General features: G+C 38.0%; 1 protein-coding gene across 2 annotated transcripts in view; it reads right to left on the bottom strand.

Annotated features, from left to right (window-relative positions):
- sema3b (sema domain, immunoglobulin domain (Ig), short basic domain, secreted, (semaphorin) 3B) overlaps nucleotides 1–19,777 on the bottom strand; it is a 74,520-nt gene that overhangs the window by 28,560 nt on the left and 26,183 nt on the right. The window contains exon 1 of one of the 2 annotated variants that reach the window (XM_075476348.1): nucleotides 2,358–3,080. The exons of the other annotated variant lie outside the window; for it this stretch is intronic. The gene's annotated coding sequence lies outside the window, so the exon portion shown is untranslated. Of the gene's footprint in view, nucleotides 1–2,357; nucleotides 3,081–19,777 lie in introns of those variants that run through there. 2 annotated transcript variants of the gene reach the window in all.

The raw sequence follows: 19,777 nt of genomic DNA, 5'->3' as shown, positions 1-19,777 counted from the left end.
ACAAGGTTCATCTCTCTTTGTGTTTTCATTCTTGTAATATTTACTAAAAGGCCCATATTATGTTCACCTATGGGTTTACGGTTCTGTTTTGGGAATTTAATAACATAGGTTTACATGCTTTCATGACTCTTATTACATTTTGTATAATACCTTCGCTTACAGGGGAAAGCAAAATGCGCAATTTGTCAAAGATTTGTGAGGCAGTATCTTATCCTTTATTTGAACCAAGTCAAACTAGCCACTAGGTAGGCAAAATCAGAAATGGTTCGTAGAGATATAGACTCGTTGGAGAGGAAATAGTTGAGCCATAAATGAGGCATTATAGGAAGTCCAGTAACAACGACTTCTTTGTGAAAGAATAATTATCTTTGGTGAGGACTTTTAAGTCTATTTACATGCACAATAAGATATAACACACTGAAGGTAAGAAAAAAAACATAAAGAAATGATAAGTGTTCTTTAATCATATTATAAATCGCTTTGCCACAACGCTGATATGAGTGTCAATAAGAATGCGTCTATAGCACTCATAGTCAATGTTGGAGAAACCATTCAGTGACAGTGTTATGTCTTCACATGCACTGCAGTACAAATGCAGCAGGCATCTAAAAAGTTGGAAATAATCTTATTACATTCCTACTTTGGCTGTTTAAGAAATTCACACTGTAGCCACATTCTTTACAGCATAGTTTTGTTTTGATTGAGCTAAGGTATTCAGTATAGGAAGCCTTAGGAGCAGGTGAAGCAGGGGAGCGTGGCCGTACATCAACATACTGCACAGTTTTCCAAGCAATCTCTAGAGGGGAGTAGAAGAATGCAACAAGCTTGTACAAAGTGAGAGTTTTTAACCTCTCTGATAACATTTTTGGTTTGAAGCAAGAAAGAGTTTTGTTTTACCCAAAGGAGCAGTGAGGTGAGCAGTGCCTCATTTCACCTGAAAGTTGAAGTAAAAAACAAAGCTAAAGACAGGCCACCGATGGTGAGTATAAAAAGTAATTCAGTGATGTTTAGTGTTATCATTCTGATGTAAATGACCCATACATGTTATCTGAAAACTAAAGATTTTAAAGGTGGAGAGTTGGAATGAAAGTAAAAGCTGGGTTTAAACAGGCTGATATACTGATATACTGAAAAGTGCAAAGCTCACGCGAATATATGAAGTCATATGAAGGTTGGTAGAAAATTTAAAAGCAGGCTCTGTATCCACAGCGTAATGCAGCTTAGAAGTTCTCCAAGATGAGTCTTGGAGAAAAAGACTTGGTACAGCAGTAAATTAAAGGTTCACTCGCAACATGCAAAGTAAAGCAGTATAAGCCAAAAGCGACAACCAGTGTTTATGGGATTTAAGTTGAAACAAAGTGAACAGAAAAAGGGAGACAACTCGAGGCAGAGACCCTGGTTGTTCTGAAAGAGACCCAATGAATGAAAGAGCCGGGGAGGCTGTAGAGCTCTGCTGGTTGCTGGTTTTCAGCCATCTGGCCCAGCATCGTGAAGGGAAAGTTTCCCATCCTGCAAACTCGTGGCGAGCATTTGTTCACTTTGGATGAATTATCCTTAGTATTCAAAGTCTGAATGGCAAAGATAAATATTACAACTGGAGATGAAATCTGCTGAGTTCTGCTTCTTTTCAAGTTTGAGGTGATACAAGTCGTACTCGTGATAAGCGATTTTTCAGTAGTCGGTTTTGCTTGCAAGGGGTTTAATTGTGGATAAACAGATGTAGTACAAGAGAGAAACGTATTAAAATGCTGTTGGAAAAAAATGCCTTGCTGTGGTCCTTCAGTTTAAATCTCTTGTTTGGTACAATAGAGTAAAAAAATAGAGACAATGAAGGAGCCACGATGGCGAGGGCAGCCTGCTGGTCACTGGTAGCCAGCCATTTGGCTCTGTTAAAACTAGAAACAGCAGTGAGTCAGGACCTTACAGAGCCGCCTCTAGTCTCCTGACTGGATCTGCTCCAAAGTGCTCTCAGAGGAAAGACAACTCACTTGGCTAAATGAAACAACAGGGCCTATTTCAACCCAGTTCTCTGAAGAAAACCCCCACAGGTCTTCAGCATGACTTCTAAAGAAATATATTTTGGTTTGAAATAGCGAATAACAGAGCCTCACGAGTTTAGGTTTGAAAAGAGCAGGCTAGATAGAAATTTTACTAAATGGGTTGGCAGCAGTCATTACTGCTTCTTTCCTTCCTGCAACAAACTAAACTTATTTTGTGGTGTTGTCACAAATAATACAACCTTGCACTGTCACAGTAACTCATATTAATAGACAACAATAACTTAAACTCATACATGAAAACAGTTTAGGAATATGGGCAGTAATCCAAATGTTTCTGACAGGACCATTCAAACTCACCTTCCTGTCCGTTTCCAAGGGAACCAAAGACCACAGGAGCTCAGAACATTCCAGGTTTGGATCAGCATCCACCTGAGCCCAACATGCCTCCGAAAGTTTTCATTGTGACACAAATGTTCTGTTTCTGTTTAACATCTCACAGTCTTTCCATTGTAATGGAAAAAGAAAGCAAATTTGCCAACATGAGTCAAAACGTCGCGCTGTATGCACACCTAAGTACACTCACAGAGCTTTGGTCATTTGCTTCCAAAGCACCCATTTTCAATTTTTGAATGTCTGAATTCAGTGAAGAAAAAAAAAAGTTGTGGAATCAGGTGAAACTGAATCTTGAAATTTGACAGTCCAGAAATAAAGAGGGAAAAAAATAACTTCAAAACAATCTGTGAAATAAAATAGAAGTAATTCCAGTGATGGGAATGTTGCTTTGAGGGCAAAAAAAGAGCAGCAGCGGAGTCCCAGTTTGGTGCAAAAGGAGAAAAAAAAGTCCAGTGAGTCTTAAAAGAAGTCCAATAAGCAGCTGGTCTGTGAGTTAAAAAGCGGCACAGTGAGATCTGAGTATTCCCCTGTCTGCAGTCAGCTTCACTGATGAACGGCTGCACTTCAGCTCCACTTAGAAAAACACACAGCCCTCCGCACACACATAAAACTCCTCTTAACACACACACACAAGGAGTTTAAACACACACACAGTTTTCACGGGAGCTGAGCGGAGCAGAAACGCTTAGAGGGAGAGCAAGCTGAAAGAATGGACTTAATTCAAGAGGGGAGGAACAGGGAGGGAGGCAGGGCAGGAGGGAGGGGTTGAAAAGAAGAGGAAAAGGTGGGAGATGAAGAGGAGGGGCGTGGAAAGGGCCAGAGACATGTTGCGCGTTGTTCTCAGTGTCTGTGTAAATGCTACTGTATATCAGTGCTGGTACCTGAGTAAAACAGTTTATTCTTTACAGTCTATCATTGTGATCAGAAGCTTTAATCAACCTCTATTGAAAGCATTAAGCCTGGGTTGAGAAGAAGAGACTCTGTCTGCAATATGCACTTGGGAGTAGGACAGCAGCCATTGTTACATTCACTGTGCAATTTTGTCCTAATTATGAGAGAGCCATTGGAAAATCTTTCAAAAGTCTAAAAAGAACAGTTCTTCTATCACATCCTCATGATAGTTTCCATGTGGTTTCCATTGTTTTGGGTTTATTGCTGTTCCTTAAATCGTGTAATTTCATTGTGGCCTGTGCAATGGCTCAATAGCACGGAACTGGAAAAGTTGTGCGTGGAAATACATTAATTATCTTGTCTTTTTTCTCTTTTTTTCTTAAAATTCAAAATCAGCATCACATTTGCATGAATATTTGACCCCGATGTGTCTCTCTCTATGTGTGTCTTTCAAAAGAAATAGTGATGTGCATCAACAAGCCTCTCACAGATGTTGTCTGGAAAAGATTGCGACAACGATTTTCCGAGAACCACCACACACAGTGTGACATGCAGTGAACTGAGTTTAGCTGCGGCACAACTCTCATCCCTCGGCTGTGATTGCTGTAAGACGTGACTTGACACTTACTCTGACTGACTCATGACAGGCTTCAAAAGTCTTTGTACGTTGATGGATCGAGATAAGACAGACATTTAGATCAAAATCACTATAAACATACAGAGAAAAACAGAGATTTCAAGATACATAAGAATGACTTACACTGACACCATATTGACTGATAAGCTACTGTCAGTAAAGTAAGAGGGTAATTGGCATACATTTTTAGCAAATGAGGGTTTACATCATCCTGTGCACATATCAGAGTTGAAGTATGGGTCAGCCATTCATGATGCCCAGCTTCTGTCCGCATAAATGTATGACAAGCACAGAAAAGTAGACAAAAGTTTTGCCAAACACATTTGAAAGTGATATGGAGGCATAAAATAATACGTTCACCCATGTTTAATACCACGGTCCTTTCAGGTCGAAGTTCTTAAAGTTTTAAGCAAAAGACAAGGGAAACCAGCTAAAAAAAAACAACGGAATTTTTCTTTGAGTAAAATATTCAGAGGCAAACAGATGTAATGTAACCACCTAAATCAGCTGAATATTCAGCCATGGCATGTAAATAAATAAATGCTACCAGTGCCCATAAAATTGCAAATATAAATATGTTGGTCAGATTAGAATCAGCTTGTTTGCATGTCACATTTTTTCCACAGCAGCATGTTCCTGTTGGAAATATCCCATACAATTCATTAAATGCTAATGATGCACATGGTTGCTAATTTCTGTTACCTTGCAGCTGTTGCCAGTTATAGTATTTTCATTCAGTATGGGTCTGATTACTACAATTCTTTTTTTATCATCTGGTGTGATTAGTGTCAATGTAGTCAGCAACAGTCTTTCCTTCAATAATGTGTTTTATTGAGGGAAATAAATCCATTCAACGTGCCAAATAAACTCCCTCAGTGAGATCATGTCTTCTACTTCCCATTCAAACAGCTCAGAATATTTCAAACACTAGTTTCACAGCTTTGTGGTGGACATAGTTGCCTTGTCTTGTTACTTTTTTGTGACGTTTAAATGAACAAAATACAGTCAGCAACACAGCATTTCACTCACAAAATGTAAAGCAGTTTGTTCTGTAGTCCAAACAAAACCTTAGTAAATGTCACAATTTCAGCAGTATTGTGTCGTATATCTTTTTGGTCTTTAGTCTTCATTCCAGTAGCAGGTGTCGTACTGCGCCTGGCAACCCTCACTCACACATACATCCACAAACCCACTCTCACCAGGTCATAGGTCTCACATTAGGGGGGGGTCACTAAAGTAAGGCTGTGTGTTGTCTCCAAGTTTGCTGGCATTTTTCACACAATGCTCACTTATATTCAGGTCTCTAAGCACTTTCATGCACTTAAGGCGTGTGCACAATTAAAGCTACATGTATGTCTCAGCCCACTGCCCACCCCATGCTGACCTGTCTGTCATAAACCAGTCTGATGTCTCTACAGGCTGCAGAGTAAGCTCTGTGATGCTGACAAAAGCTTTTGTCTCAGCCAAAGCCTCTGTGCTATTGAAACAGATGAGGGCTCAGTATCCTAATAGCCTCCAACTGAATCTTCATTTTGTTGGAAGTCACTGAACTGAGATGATCTTTAGGTTGCAGCGAGATGACTATCAGACCAGTGTCTGCATGTAGGAGTCCTCCTGTGGTCATATTGTCTGATCATTAATCAATTCAAAGGTTACAGAATTAGATGCTTAACAAGGAATAACAAGAGATACTAACCTTAAACAGAAAATTTCTTATCACAACAGATCGGTCTGATAAGTTGAAAAACTATCAGCTGGGCTGCATTTTGTAAACGGATAGTGGGACTTTGTTGTGTTTTGTCATATGCTTCACATTGCATAATCAGAAGGGCAAGAATGCTCACATGGCAGCTCTAATTACTGTGCTTATTTTAGACTTTAAGAAATGCCAATTATGTGTTTAAGAGTGCTCTTTAGCAGTGGTGTTGTCATTCAGTTTTTATTCAGTCATAAAAGGAAAAGAAAAAAAAAGAAAAAAAATATATATATATATATATTCAATTCAAGTTTATTGTCAATTCTGCATATGTATATATCACAAAATCCAAATAATGCCGGACTTCTCATCCTAGACACCTGAAAGCTGCACCGAGCATCTGAAATAAACTTAGTGCATATTTCATTAAACCAAAAGGCTTCAGAAATTAGCCATAAAAGTGATACAAGTCATTAACATTAAACCATGTTGTTTTACCTAATCCTAACCAGAAGGGTGTACTTCAAGTTCCACACAGCCAGTATTTCTTTGAGTTATCTGGCTCTTTAAAACCTAAACCTCCTCTCAGAGATAACAGGTACCATGACAATGGTTCTGACCTTTATTTGATAACTCAAGCTTTCCTCTTAAGGCACCATGCACTCTCCTGCAAAATTGTTTTTTTCATTGATTCATTGGAAGAGCAGGTTGAAAAATATAAAAAAAAAAATCATAATAATAAAGACTCAGTTGCTGCAGTAAAGACTAGATTGAAATGCTGTCAGAAAACTGTTAGTTGTGCAAACTTGTACATTAACATACGCCTGCCTTTTAATTACAGTTGTACATAAAACTTTAAACATTTAACTTGCAAAGAAGTGCATTTAACTTTGATACTGTCCCATTATAACAAGGAAATCACATAAGCCGTTGGCCAAATCAAATCAAATTATTGATTGAATAGTCTCTGTTATAGGCCTTGACTAGATTTTCTGTGTTAGATCAGATATTAGCTCATAGAACGGAATAAAATAGTGAAGTAAGGACATAGACAGTGTATGTAAATGTGTTTCCCCAACCTGTTTTCACTCCCAATTTATCACATACTGGCACTTGGTCATGAGCTTGTAGCATCAGTTTTGAAAGCAAGGGAGAGCCTCAAAAGTTTCCCTTCTGGACAAGTAGGGATGTATGATATATCCCAAGAGAGTAATTTAACAGTCATGTAATGCATCACCATGGCACTGTGGAAAATGTCAGAAAGTTTTCTGCAATAAGTTGTATTTTATTGTGTATCTTAGTGCCTAACTATGATGTTTGCTTAACCTAAACCAAGCACTTTTAAAGTGAAATGAGTTGTAGAGTGATAGAGTGAAGAAAGTCAAAATAAAGACAAAAAAAACAACTTTAAAAACACAGATGCAAAGGTTGGATTCAAACAGCAGCCTGATATCTAACTCACCCTAATTTGGTCCACATAGAGTGACTTTTTCATGTCAACATTTGCTGTTGGCATAGCTGTTGTGTCACTTACTACAGCAGAAGGATAACTGGCAGTATGCAGCAGTTTCCTGTTCGTTGAAAAATCTTGTTAAAGGGGTTCTTTGACATGAAAAGCTTTTAAACAAATGGCAGGATGTCATGGGTTGGGAATGTGAATTTGTTGGTTCTCCTGAAAAACATGAAACGGCAACATATTTACCTGGCAACTGCATTGATAAAACACAACGTCCCACACTCACAATCATGTCAGTCCTCCAACAACACAACTGTTTTTTCCACTCCATAGACATGCATATATAGAAATCCAATAGCCCATCTTTAACAAGGAAACAATATGCTCAGCAGTTACTGTAACACTAACCTAAGTATCACAGCACAATGGAGACTGCCAAGAGGCTCAGCAACCTTCTGCTTTTGCTGCTGAGGGAAATACAGCCAGGCTGGATTTTGGCATCTAATACCAAGGGCCAAACCCAACAATAGGTCCATTAGGCATTTAGATTTGTTGGTGACATTAACCATACTCACTGTGTGCATATTATAGAAATGCTAATGTAGCATCTGAAGGCAACCTTTAAACAAAACATCCAGGATAATAAAATGAAAATACCAGCAAGAAGTGTTGGAAGGTCATGCTTCACTGAGCTTAATGATACCACTTTCGCTTTAGAATGTGCACCTATTAACATGAGTGCTGTGGAAGCAGAGTGTTGCTGTTGGAAGAGAGACCCTCAGCAAAATATTGAATCCAAGCTTTCATTTCAGAATTTTTTTTATGAGATGCTTTTACTTTGCAACAGAGCTGGGAACCTGAACCTGTCAGTGGCTTGATTCGCTTAATACACCTTGAGGTAGGTATAGCTTTCAAGAACCTTGACGTATAATGATGACGCTTTCAAACAAATGTTTAGTATAATTTTTAATCAAATTATGTTCAGATGTTAGAAAAACTGGGAAGTCCTCTCACCAGAGACAACACCTTGATGTCATCTACAATACATTTTAGTATTTAAAACTGGCTTTGTTAAAGCTATGCATCCCATAGAATTAACATGAACTCATTTTAACACACACACAATCTTCAATGACTTTTTCAAAAGCTGAGACAATTCTGCACAAACACATTATATTGTTGCTACACCCTAATGAGGAATGTTCTGATAAATCCTGGTGGACAGATGCAGAGTCAGGCAGACCCTTCAAAAAGCAAGAGGGGAACAATAGACTCAAATGACATGCATAAACAGCAGACCCACCATCCCTATTAAATTAATCTGACATTGAGATACTTGCCAGCACATTTGCTCAACAGTTGCAGAAATATCTGGGCCTGGATGCCACGTCTGTAAAATTAGTAACATGAAATCAGACTGACCACAACAGGAGCTTTCCTCTGTGGGTTTTCAGGCTTCTGTGGATGTTACAAACTACATAAAACAAAGACCAGTACTAAGTGGATCATGTGTTTCATAACAGCTATGAAGCCGGTCTTCATGCTGTAATGGCATGCTAATCTCATCTATGAATGTGTGTATGTTTGTGCATGCGAGCTGTGAATTTATCTCTTTAAAAGCAAGTATGGCAGTGCATCAAGGATATAGAAGGCAAACAAGGAAGTTTAGATTCTGATCATAATAAAAATAAATACTATTTTGATGCTCTTGTTCTAATTTTTGTAATTCCTTGTATTTATCCTTGTATTATTTAAAATGCCATTGTTATGTTAATCTTTACTTCCTGTCATTGTCTGTTTCACATTCACTTTGATTGTCTGATTGTTCACACCTGTGTCTCATCACCTAGCCGCACCCTTCTATATGCTGCAGTTTTGGAAACTGGTTATCTCGAATTTTCATTCTCCAGAAGTCCGGTAATTGAAGGGTTTTTTTTAATCCCCAACGTCTGCATTTTACATCATACGTCACAAAAACGGCAAAATGTTTTTTCATTCTTTATTTGATAAAACACGAGAAAATGTCCTTTTTTTTTGCCTTTTTAGCTCTTCATTTTCTTTGGTTAAATGCACTGCAATACTGTTCATGAACATTTGTTGTCTGTAAAAAAAGTAACAAAGCAAAGCTCGTTTATCCTCCACTTTCATTAATTGCCCCTGCTTTACCCTGAGTGAAACAAGTGTCCTTTTTCCCTTTGTCCCTTGCAATTTTATCCACCTGTTTACCCAGTCTCTTCTCACATTTCTTATTTCTTGGACTTTATTTTGGATTTGCCAGCCACTTTTGGCTCTCCAGTATCACCACCCATTAACTTTTGTTGTCGCTCCTTTCTGCCTTTTTGGGTCAGTGTTTTTTTTTTAAATGAACATAGTAATTATAACAGGTTTGGGTGCTTTTTATGGTGAAGTAGCCAGTTGGTATAGTGTGGAAAGAATCAAAAGAAAAAGAACATTAAAGACAGAACATAAGGAAATCTTATTTCTTCTTACAAATGAACACAGAAAGACATTCGACTTTAGCATACAGCTATGCTAACTGCCCATGTAGTTTATAGCTGTATTATATTGGTCCTGATGGGTCGTCAGTGACATGGTCCCCTGACCCCTGACACCAAAGGGATTATGGGGGCCCTAAGGGAGAGTGGCAGGAATGAAAAGGGGTGTGCGTGTACGACAGTTAGAGAGAGGGAGAGGGGTCTTGCCTGAGACCCCTTGGGACACAGAAACCTGTAATCCTCCCTGTTTCACTTTGATGTGATCACTCCCAACTGAAAGGATGGAGGATGGAGGAGGGGGTAGGGGGTAGGGGGTGGTTGGATTGGCGTGTCAGGAGGGCAGCCAGGGATGGATGTACATAGAAACTGACTGCGGTGCCAGGAGGCTCAGATTGGGACTCACTCACACACACTCTCAAAGGCATGCAGTCACACACCATCTGGTTCAGAGGGTCATTGAGTGGATAAGACCACCTTCAAACACAAGCATGGCTTTGGTGACACATTTGCACATACACACAGAGCAGGTTCTGGAGGTCACTGAGTGGATTATAGCACCTTGCATGACCACGGCTTTGTCTTTTTCACACAAATATACATTTGCACACACACACACACACAGTCGCAGTGGCAGCATTTCTCAGTACAATGCACATTGCTGCACTTGTTCCCACCGCTATTAAACTTAGTTGGTTGAGCAGAACAAAATGAAGGCCTGTTTTGATTTAAGTGCTTTGCACAAACATGCCAACAAGGAATGTATTGAGGTTTTATTGATCATTTTCTAAATGTACCGTTGTTTTTGTGTTTGTTTTATTCAAATCACCACAATAACTTTGAGTGCATGTCTCTATATTATTATAAGAATTAAGTATCATGTCATTATTTTGTAACTGTTGAATTCAATGAAGTTGTAAATGAATCTGTAAATAATAATAAAAGATCACATTAACAAAACCAGACAAAGCAATAATTTCTTCTAAAAAATTAGACAAGGCTTAAATGTGTCACGTGATATGCAGCCCACTGCAGGGTGTGAGCCAAATGTACTGCAAAGGGACCTGTAATTCTGAACTACACTCTAATCAAACTTTGCATGGATCACAAGGAAGTCAGATAAAAGACAAAAAACAGGGAAATCACCTACTGAAATACAGTCTATAAACCTCAGCCCACACACAGACAGTGCACTGAAAAGTACCTCGTGCATCCTCTATTTTCTACACGTCACTCAATCAAGCAAAAGCCTGCTTTTATTTGTGCAGATGGTTTGAAATTATTCCTTTAACTTGTTGAACATGTTGCATCTGTAATAAATGTTACATGGCCTATTTCCTTTAAAATACACATCCCCTGCTCCTAAGAACCAACCGATGTCAAGGGAACTTGTCTAAACCAAGATCTGAATCAAGATTTAAGTTTTTATGACATTGCATATCAAGCTTTGGTTTTATACAGCATTATGCAAAGACAATAAAAACTTTATCAGACATAACTGACCAGTTGTCATATCCACATGGGCTCCATCTCCCCATGCTTGATACTGATTAGTTTATATTGGAGATGTCGCAGTATTCTGGAATTAAAGATGACCATGTTATTAAATGTCAGTGTAGTGTCAATTCTAAGGATGTCAACAGATTAAAAAATGTATGATTGATTGCATACAAATATATATATATATATATATATATATATATATATATATATATATATATATATATATATATATATATATTTCAACCAACACTTCATCCCAGACATTCTTGGACATGCTCAGATGCTCTTTGTCCATACCCTGACCAGTAAGAGCTGTTTTGCAGTATGAATAGCACCTATTCAGTATTAGGTAAGTGGTCCTAATGTTATGTCTGGTTGGTGTAGAAGGTGGTCTTGTGGGTAATCTGGTTAGCAGCTTTGTTGCCAGTATTTGCGGAGGAAGATAAAGAATATCTGTCAGTAGCTACTTTAACTGTAATGTTACTGCAGTCAACATAGTAAAAGGAGATGGATTGAAAATGTGTAATATCATCTGACAGACATTTCTTCTCAAGTGAAAAGCCTCAAAATCATTGAGACATTTGGATTTCCAAAGTCTTGGATTTATGAACACATTTTAGCTGAGAGGTGTGCAGATAAGATGCACAGGGTGCTCGTGAAGACACACACACACACAAACACACACTGCAGTGCTGCTGTGCTGCCTCATTAAGACCTGAGATGTGGTGGCAGTGAGCGGACCTAACTGATCCTGACGGGCACTGATCCAACCAGACAGGCTGCTCTCAGCACCATCGGAGATTAATAACGCACTCACACAAACACACACATGCAGAAACATACGTTTCCTCAAGGGGCTGTTGAAACATCAGATTGTACAGTTATTAGTGTGTGAGTGTGAACACGCAACCCCAGGGGAAATCTGAGACAAGCTCAGCACTGAACACATTTCACCAGCACATTAATGGCGTTCGCTCACACAGGTGATACTGCATGTGACAATATGTAAAAACATATGCACACACGCACTACACACTCTGTTCGACAGTGCGTGCTGCAATGTGGATCAGCACAGTCTCACAGCAAAACATGAAACATAAACAGAGAGGTAACTTCAATTTACTGATCTTAGCCACAGTTACCATCTTTTTTTGCTACTGAACACAAACTAACCTAATTGAGTAACACAATGTCAGAGAATTTAATGAAATAGTCATATTTTGACTGTTGCATAACATTTAATAAACTCAAAAGTCTATATTTGGAAGTCAGAGGGGATAGGGGGGGTGACACAACACACTCCTCTGTCAAGTCAGAGAGTCTAGATCAACCCGTCCTGACCACTGCTGTCTTCAAGTAACTTCATTTGAATGTTTTTTTGCTTTCAGTCGCTGTTTTATACATTATTGTGAATGCAGCGGAAAGAGTTAAAGATTTGATTAGCACTCTGTGGTTGTCGTCGTCTGACTCTCCTCTTTATGATGCACCATACATTTTCAATAAGAGACCAATTAAGCGCACACACACTGTAATCTTTGAAGTCACGCTGTTGTAACTTGTGCAGACAGAATTGTGGCATTGTCCTGCTGAAACAACCACTTATCTAACAGGAAAAGAAGTTGCCTTGTTGGTAGCAAAAGTTTCTCTAAAATTCCAAAATACACCTCTGCATCAATGATACCCTCACGCTTTACCAAGTCGTCCATCCCATATATACTGATGATCTCACTTACCATCACAAACACTGGCTTTTGCATCTTTCATTTATATTAGCCTTGAAGGCTAAACTAAGGTAAGATGTCTTTTTTTTTTAATAAAAGGCAACTGAAATGTGGACTTATTTGAACAGAGAACATGTGTCCATTGTCCTTCATTGTCCGTCAAGATAAGCTCATGCCCAGGGAACTGGGCAGTGTTTTTGCACAGACTGAATACATGACTTACTCTTTGTAAATACAGTTTCAGGTTACACTTGATGGACAATGTTGAGTGAAAATGGTTTCCCAATGTACCCGAGCCCAGGTGGCAATATTCATTATGGTGGCATGAGGGTTTGCCGTCTGAAGGCTCAAAGGTCTTGCCCATCCATCAGTGGTATCCATCCTTTATGCACTGAGACTCTGTGAATCTTTTCACAGTATTTTTGCACTATAGAAGTTGCCTGGAATCTTGCATTGAGAAACTGTTTTTCTTTTGGAACTTACTTTTGATTTATTTTCTGACCAAGTTTGACGCAATGACCAATCCTTGAGTAGAAAGACCAAATCTCCTTTTATACCTAAAACTGAAACCCTTATCTCTCACCTGTTTGTCTGCTGACGGTAGAATCTTCCAGAAAGCTGTTACTTGTGTATTCTTTGAACTTTTCTGTTTGTCTTTGCCTCTCTCCCAACATATTGTTGAGTGTGAAGCTGGTATCAAATGAAAAATTTGTTTAGATTTTTTCTGAATACAGTGAAATTAGTCAGTTAACAGACCGAGAAGTATTTCCTTGTATTTGTGTCTGTAAAAATAAAAGTTCAAACTAATAAGAAAATGTTTGAAGTCTTTATTGCATTTTGGAAATGCAATAATAGCTTTCTCAATGAAATGATCAACGTTCCTTTTACTTTATTTGTCGCAAAACAAAACAGGAGGAATTTATCACACTGCAAAAAGAAAACGACTGCTTATTTTGATCCCTTTCACACAACAAAACCCTAAAGTATACATTCACAGACTGTGTAAAACCCTCACAACAACTTTTCCAAAGCGAGGCATTCAAAAAATGCAGCCACTCACTGCAAGGCATCCAGAGCAAGACCCACACACAACTAAAGAGACACTCTCACTTTGAGCTTTACCATAATTGTGATTTCACTTTTTGATGTAGAAACAGCTGCTCACAAACAAACCTTTAGCTTCGAGGCACACGCGCGTATGCACGTACATCACAGGTGCACTAATGGCAGTTTGTGTCTGGTGGGTCAGAAATCCCCACCATAAACCGGCAATTGAGCATAGTTAAAGTGGGAAGGATAAAAAAAGGAGGATGATATAAATCATGAGAGGAAAGGTGCCAGAATGGATGAGTTGAAGATGAGATTATATGTAATTGGTATTCTACCACTGAATCTGAGGTGTATCTCCTCTTTAACGACAACATTTTTGTTGCAAAAAACTGTAACTATATACTTTACACACACACAAACACATATCTATATATATATCCAACCAGACACTTTTACATATTTTATATATGTATATATATATATATATATATGTGTATATAGATATATTTGTAAAACCTACTACAATTACAAGAAAACATAATGAATTTAAACAGGAGAGAAGCGCAAATAAAAAACAGCATCCATCATTGCTAGGAAAGCAAAAAAGCAAGAGATGATCAAAAACTACAGAAGGTAAATGTCCATGTATTCTAATTCTCCTCAGTAATCCAATCAACATGAAGCGACTATCTACTATTTCAGGTGTCAAGTTACCATCAACTCCACTGCAGGTCAGATCAGTGTCAGGGAAAATACATGGTATAGGCTTAAGATTCCGTAAAGTAATAAGAGATAGAGAAGTCACTGCTGGGATGTCGTCTTATTATGGTACTGTTCAGCTAAAAATCTGGGAAACGCTAAAAGCTGGCTTTAACTGTGTAATAGTAAAACAATCTGAGATTTCAGTGCCATTTCGTATTCTGTTTAAATATATTACTTAACGCTTTCCCATGCATTTACAACAAACAGTCCTTCATAACTCATGAATAAACCCAGCCAGGCAACATGAAATCGTTGATTTAAAGTAAATAAACTCACAAAATTTTTAAAAACTGTTAAAGAGCCTTTGTTAATTAGTGGTTGTTTTTTTCCACATCAAACAATGAAGAACTAGTAGAGATTGCTGAAAACCAGATCATCTGTGTCAGCAAAATCCTTGTATGTTTGATGTGTCTGCAAGCTGTTACATTACCACACCAAAGAGCAGACGAATGTGTCTTAGGCAATAATTAGGTAGGTGTAATGATAAAACAGTCTGCAAAGGTGAAGTCCATACTCAGGTTTATCAGATTGAATGACTTTTCTGAAATCTTACATTATGTTGGCTTTTTATGAAAAAAGTCATTGGAATTAGCTGCTGGGTTTGGTGAACTGGAAGAAAACAATTACGGTATTACATTTTATTGTAAAATAGAAGTGTCATCATTATGCAAAATACATTTTTCTTTAGCATTGTAGATTACTGTGGGGTTACAGCAGAGTAACAGAACTGGCTTAGACCAGTTTATTATTACGGGGGAACTCAAGAAAAGGACCAGAAAGACTAGAAATTTTCAGCAAATGGTTAGTACTGACAATATTAGACAATAAAGGAATTAAAGTACTGTATCTGAATTTCCTGAAAATTACGTCATGTTCAAGAGCAGCATGAAGTATCCGGATGCCACCATTTTAAAATTAGATACAGGTCTTTATATTTTTTTTAAGTAATTTGAAATCCAAAGACTTTTTTATTTTAGGTGACTTTATTTTTTCATGGTTTAAACCAGCAGTATGCATTAAGAAAGCCAGGATTCTAGCTAAATAATACATTTTACCCCTGTAAATCCTTGTGAAACATGAAGAGGAAAAACTGTTGTTTTCGCTGACTTGCTGTTGACCTGCAAAGGCACAAAGATCAACTCACAAAAACAATAAATCTTGCCTCAGATTATAATACAAATTTAGCTTTCAACAAGAACAATTCACTATGTTTAGGATTTTAAAGCCTTTAAAATTGAAAGGCTGTAAAAATTCTGATCAGAGAACAAAGGCAACAACAGCACACAACTAAACGGTGAGACCGTTAAGGAACAATTGGGTCCATATTTAATCCAGACACAAAGCAGCATAAATAAGAGACTGTCAGCCGCCTTACACACACACACACACACACACACCCTAATAGTACATGACATAGGGTGTGATTTTGGGTTACCAAGGAAACCTGGGAAATCACCTCATTTTCACAGAGGCAACAGCTGTCATTAAAATATCCCTCAAATCACAGAGAACAAACACATTCACACACATAAAACTTTGGTAACACAATAAAATAAAATCTGGAATCTATGTTCATGAAGAAAATATGCATGTCTTTTATTTTGTTGCCAACTGTAGCAAAAAATAGTAACCTGCTCTGCTTTAGGTCAGCACATCAACTCAAGATGTCCAGTCACAGCTGGCAAACAGGAGGAAATACTCAGGCATCAAAAGCTTTCTTTAGGAGAATGTTCATAGGTTGTGATTCTGCATCAGTTTATCATTTTTGCATAGCCTGATTAGACCATTGAGTCAGCCCTTGTCCTCCTCATTTGCAGCTGTGTCTTAACTATTTTCAGACTGAAAGTTATGGAAATATGGTGCCGTGCCTATTTCAAGCAAGGCCTGGTAGTTTATTCTATTTAGTCAGATATACAAGTTAATCCACAAATACACAGAAATGAACTCATCTCTCCACCACAGCCTGTGTGTCCAAGCTCATTCCATCCATCCTGTTTGAGGTTACAGGTAGTCGGCCAAGTGGAGGAAGATTAGAGTGGAGTGTTCTAAGTAATAGACTGTTTTGACCAAACCCTCTGTTTTGGCTCAACCCTTCTTCTACTTCCACCCCTCCTTTTACTCCCTCCCTCTTTTTGGAGCCAACGTGTCAAGGGGAAAAACAAAGCTGTTTAAACTAAGCAGTGCAAAATGCTTGGAGAAGGGAAGAGCGAAAGAGAAAAAGGTACAAAGAAAGAGCTTGAACAGGGACACAAAGTTAGAGGAGTAATGCCTACACTCAGCCGAAAGTTAAAATAACCAATAAAAACAACACTTATTCCTCCAGAACAAGCTTTGGAGGAGACAAGCTACAAAAGCAGAAAACCAAAAGTTTAAACAACATGGATCCTATTTCATGCATGTCCTACAAAATGAAACCACCTTTGTTTTCATAACAACACACAAGTCTAATTTTTCCCTTTTCGGTCTTCACAGTAAATATATCTCCTTGTGGAGTGCAAGGACATCATAACATGGGACATCTGAGAAAATCTATTGTTGTAAGGTATATAGAGATAGATCTAAAAAGTGTGGATATGACATGTATCAACGAAAGTACCAGGTCTTAAATTTGGTTTAGGCACATCGATTCTTTTCTTTTTCAACCATTCTGTTGTAGATTTGATGCTGTATTTGGGACCATTGTCCTGTTGCATGACACAATGTTGGCCAAGCTTTAGCTGTCAGGCAGATGGCCTCACATTTGACTCTAGCATACTTTGCTATACAGAGGATTTCACGGTCGACTCAATGACCGGGAGGTGTCCAGGTCTTGTGGCTGCAAAACAAATCACCTTGTTGACATTTACTATTAGGGGTGCTTTTGCAACAGCCTTGGCGAACAGCCTATGCAAAAAACAAACACAATGTTTGTTTTTTGCATAATGTGGCGCTGTGCATTATGACCAATCATCCCCACTGTGGTATGGTCTGTTCAAAGGACATTGTTTAAAAAATCTTGTGGTTTATTTGGATGCAACTTTGGAAGCCTAAGCTGTGCTGCCATATTTGTTTTAGCGAGAAGAGGCTTCCTTTTGGCAACCCTTTCAAAAAAAAACATACTTTTTCATTCTTGTTCTAATTGTACTATAATGAAGTTTAACATTTAATATGCTACTATATTTAGTTTGGCACATACTGTTTATATCTTTTGGCTTAGTTTTTGTTGAATATAAGCAGATATTTTGCAATATGCCATGTGTTATTGTTCGCCAAGGCTGTACTTACCTAATTTTAAGGCCTGGTAATGGCCAGTTGATATTTTATTATGTCCTGACTCTGAAAACCTTATCATTTAAAGTGGGTGTACTTCCTTTTTATCATGGTTATATAAGACAAAGCAAAAATAACTATCATAAAATGTTGCAGTCCACAGGAAACAGGTGACAAATAGAGAGAAGCGATTTTAAAGCCTGTACTGATCAACAAGTACAACCACACAGAGAGACTAAGACCTAGCGGAACATGTACAAACTCACTGTTCCCGATGGATCAGGCTAATGATCTATAAACTACAGTCAAGTCACATAAACACAAACACACTGTTACCTCTTTTATTTTAGCTGTTAAAAAGATTTGCAAAACACGTCATCAGTGCAGTCAGCTGGCTCTCTGCAGAGTAAACTTGTAGATCCTGAAGGCCACTGTTCTCTTGTATAAATTTATTTTCTCTCAGAGGTTCATGCAGTAGCAGTAACACATCTGTGTTCAATTAGGTGCCATCCTTTGAGTATATCAGTGTTGTATCGAGGTAACTTTTCTTTTGTTAATGAAAAACAACAAAATTCCACAGCTGTTCCACTGAGCATTCCGCATATCGAGCACATGCTAATGAATTAATGCAAAGTATCTGTTTAGCAATGAGAATTTGTCTGTTTAAAGGGAAAAAAAAACATTCAAGTTTAAATGCTTGTTTCCATCTAAATCTAGTTTTCCATTACCTCAAATTCCCCCAATTTTGAGAAGTAAATGCAAAGACACAATGCTCTCTCAGGTGGATACTTGGCTACATCCGCGCAATGTGATTATTCAAGATACTTTACTGTAGTACTGATATATTCAAGGTCCCTCTAATATCCCAAGGCCATTCATGCCAACATACAGCTGCCAGCTTGGATAACAAAACCTCCCTAAAGCATAAAATCCGCAGGCTGCAGCCTCCCTCCTGCAACTACAGCACAAAAACATAACAGCCACTCTCCTCATGTGCTATTGCTTAATCTTGAATTGCTATGTGGGCTAAAATCAAATAATCCTGCCTATGTCTTCCAAAAAGATGAAGTCGAAATAAGATAACATAGGATGTTTTGGAAAAATAGTGTGTGAGTATGTATGGAGTGTTTTTATATGAAACAGGTAAGAACATTTTCTAAAAGGGAAGTTGAGGGTTGGTTTTAGGTATAAGATCAGCTATAATAGGTTAAGACCAAGGTTACATATCAGATTTTGTTGTGTGTGCTTGAATGGCATTATGGGGACTCTCCCATGAGAGAAAATGAGCTTGTGCTTACAAGGTTAACTATTATTATTTGTGAGATACTCAGGACATTCCTGGCTGCTGTAAAACACTCCCACTTCCACATTTTTGGCTATCAGACCATGTTTTTTCTGCTTCTCCTATCAACTAACTCCCAGCTAAAACCAAAATGAGTTTGTTTTTAATTATTATTTTGTCTTTGTTCATTGAGCGTATTATTATTATTGCTATTAACTAACCTTGTATTCCAGATGGTTTGGTACATGGAACAATTTTGAAAACCGAATGTCCATTGGGCAGTATCTGGAAAAGAACAGCCACATTCAAACAGTATTTAGCTCCACCATTTGTGTACCAACCAAATAGAATTTTGAAATGAGTTATAGAAGCCATCTGGTAAATCAATTATAATTATTATAAATATATAATATATATATAAATTATAAAAGATAATTACGAAATGAGCATTGATTCCTTTTCCTTGGAAAAAAAAGCAAGAATGCTCTCAGATTCAACATAAATGTTGCTATTCATTTATGCTAACCACTTTAGAAGCCATAGTTGTTACATGTCATTACACCTGAAACCTGCCTGTAGTTGTGAGTAAGGGACATTCATTGATCTGAACCACTGTGAATTAGCCACAGGCTCATAGCTAAGAGC

This window comes from Odontesthes bonariensis, chromosome 10 (genome assembly GCF_027942865.1).
Source record: "Odontesthes bonariensis isolate fOdoBon6 chromosome 10, fOdoBon6.hap1, whole genome shotgun sequence".
In the NCBI taxonomy this organism is placed as follows: Eukaryota; Metazoa; Chordata; class Actinopteri; order Atheriniformes; family Atherinopsidae; genus Odontesthes; species Odontesthes bonariensis.
Note: the sequence above shows the minus strand (reverse complement) of the source record. Positions and strands in the feature narration are given on the sequence as shown.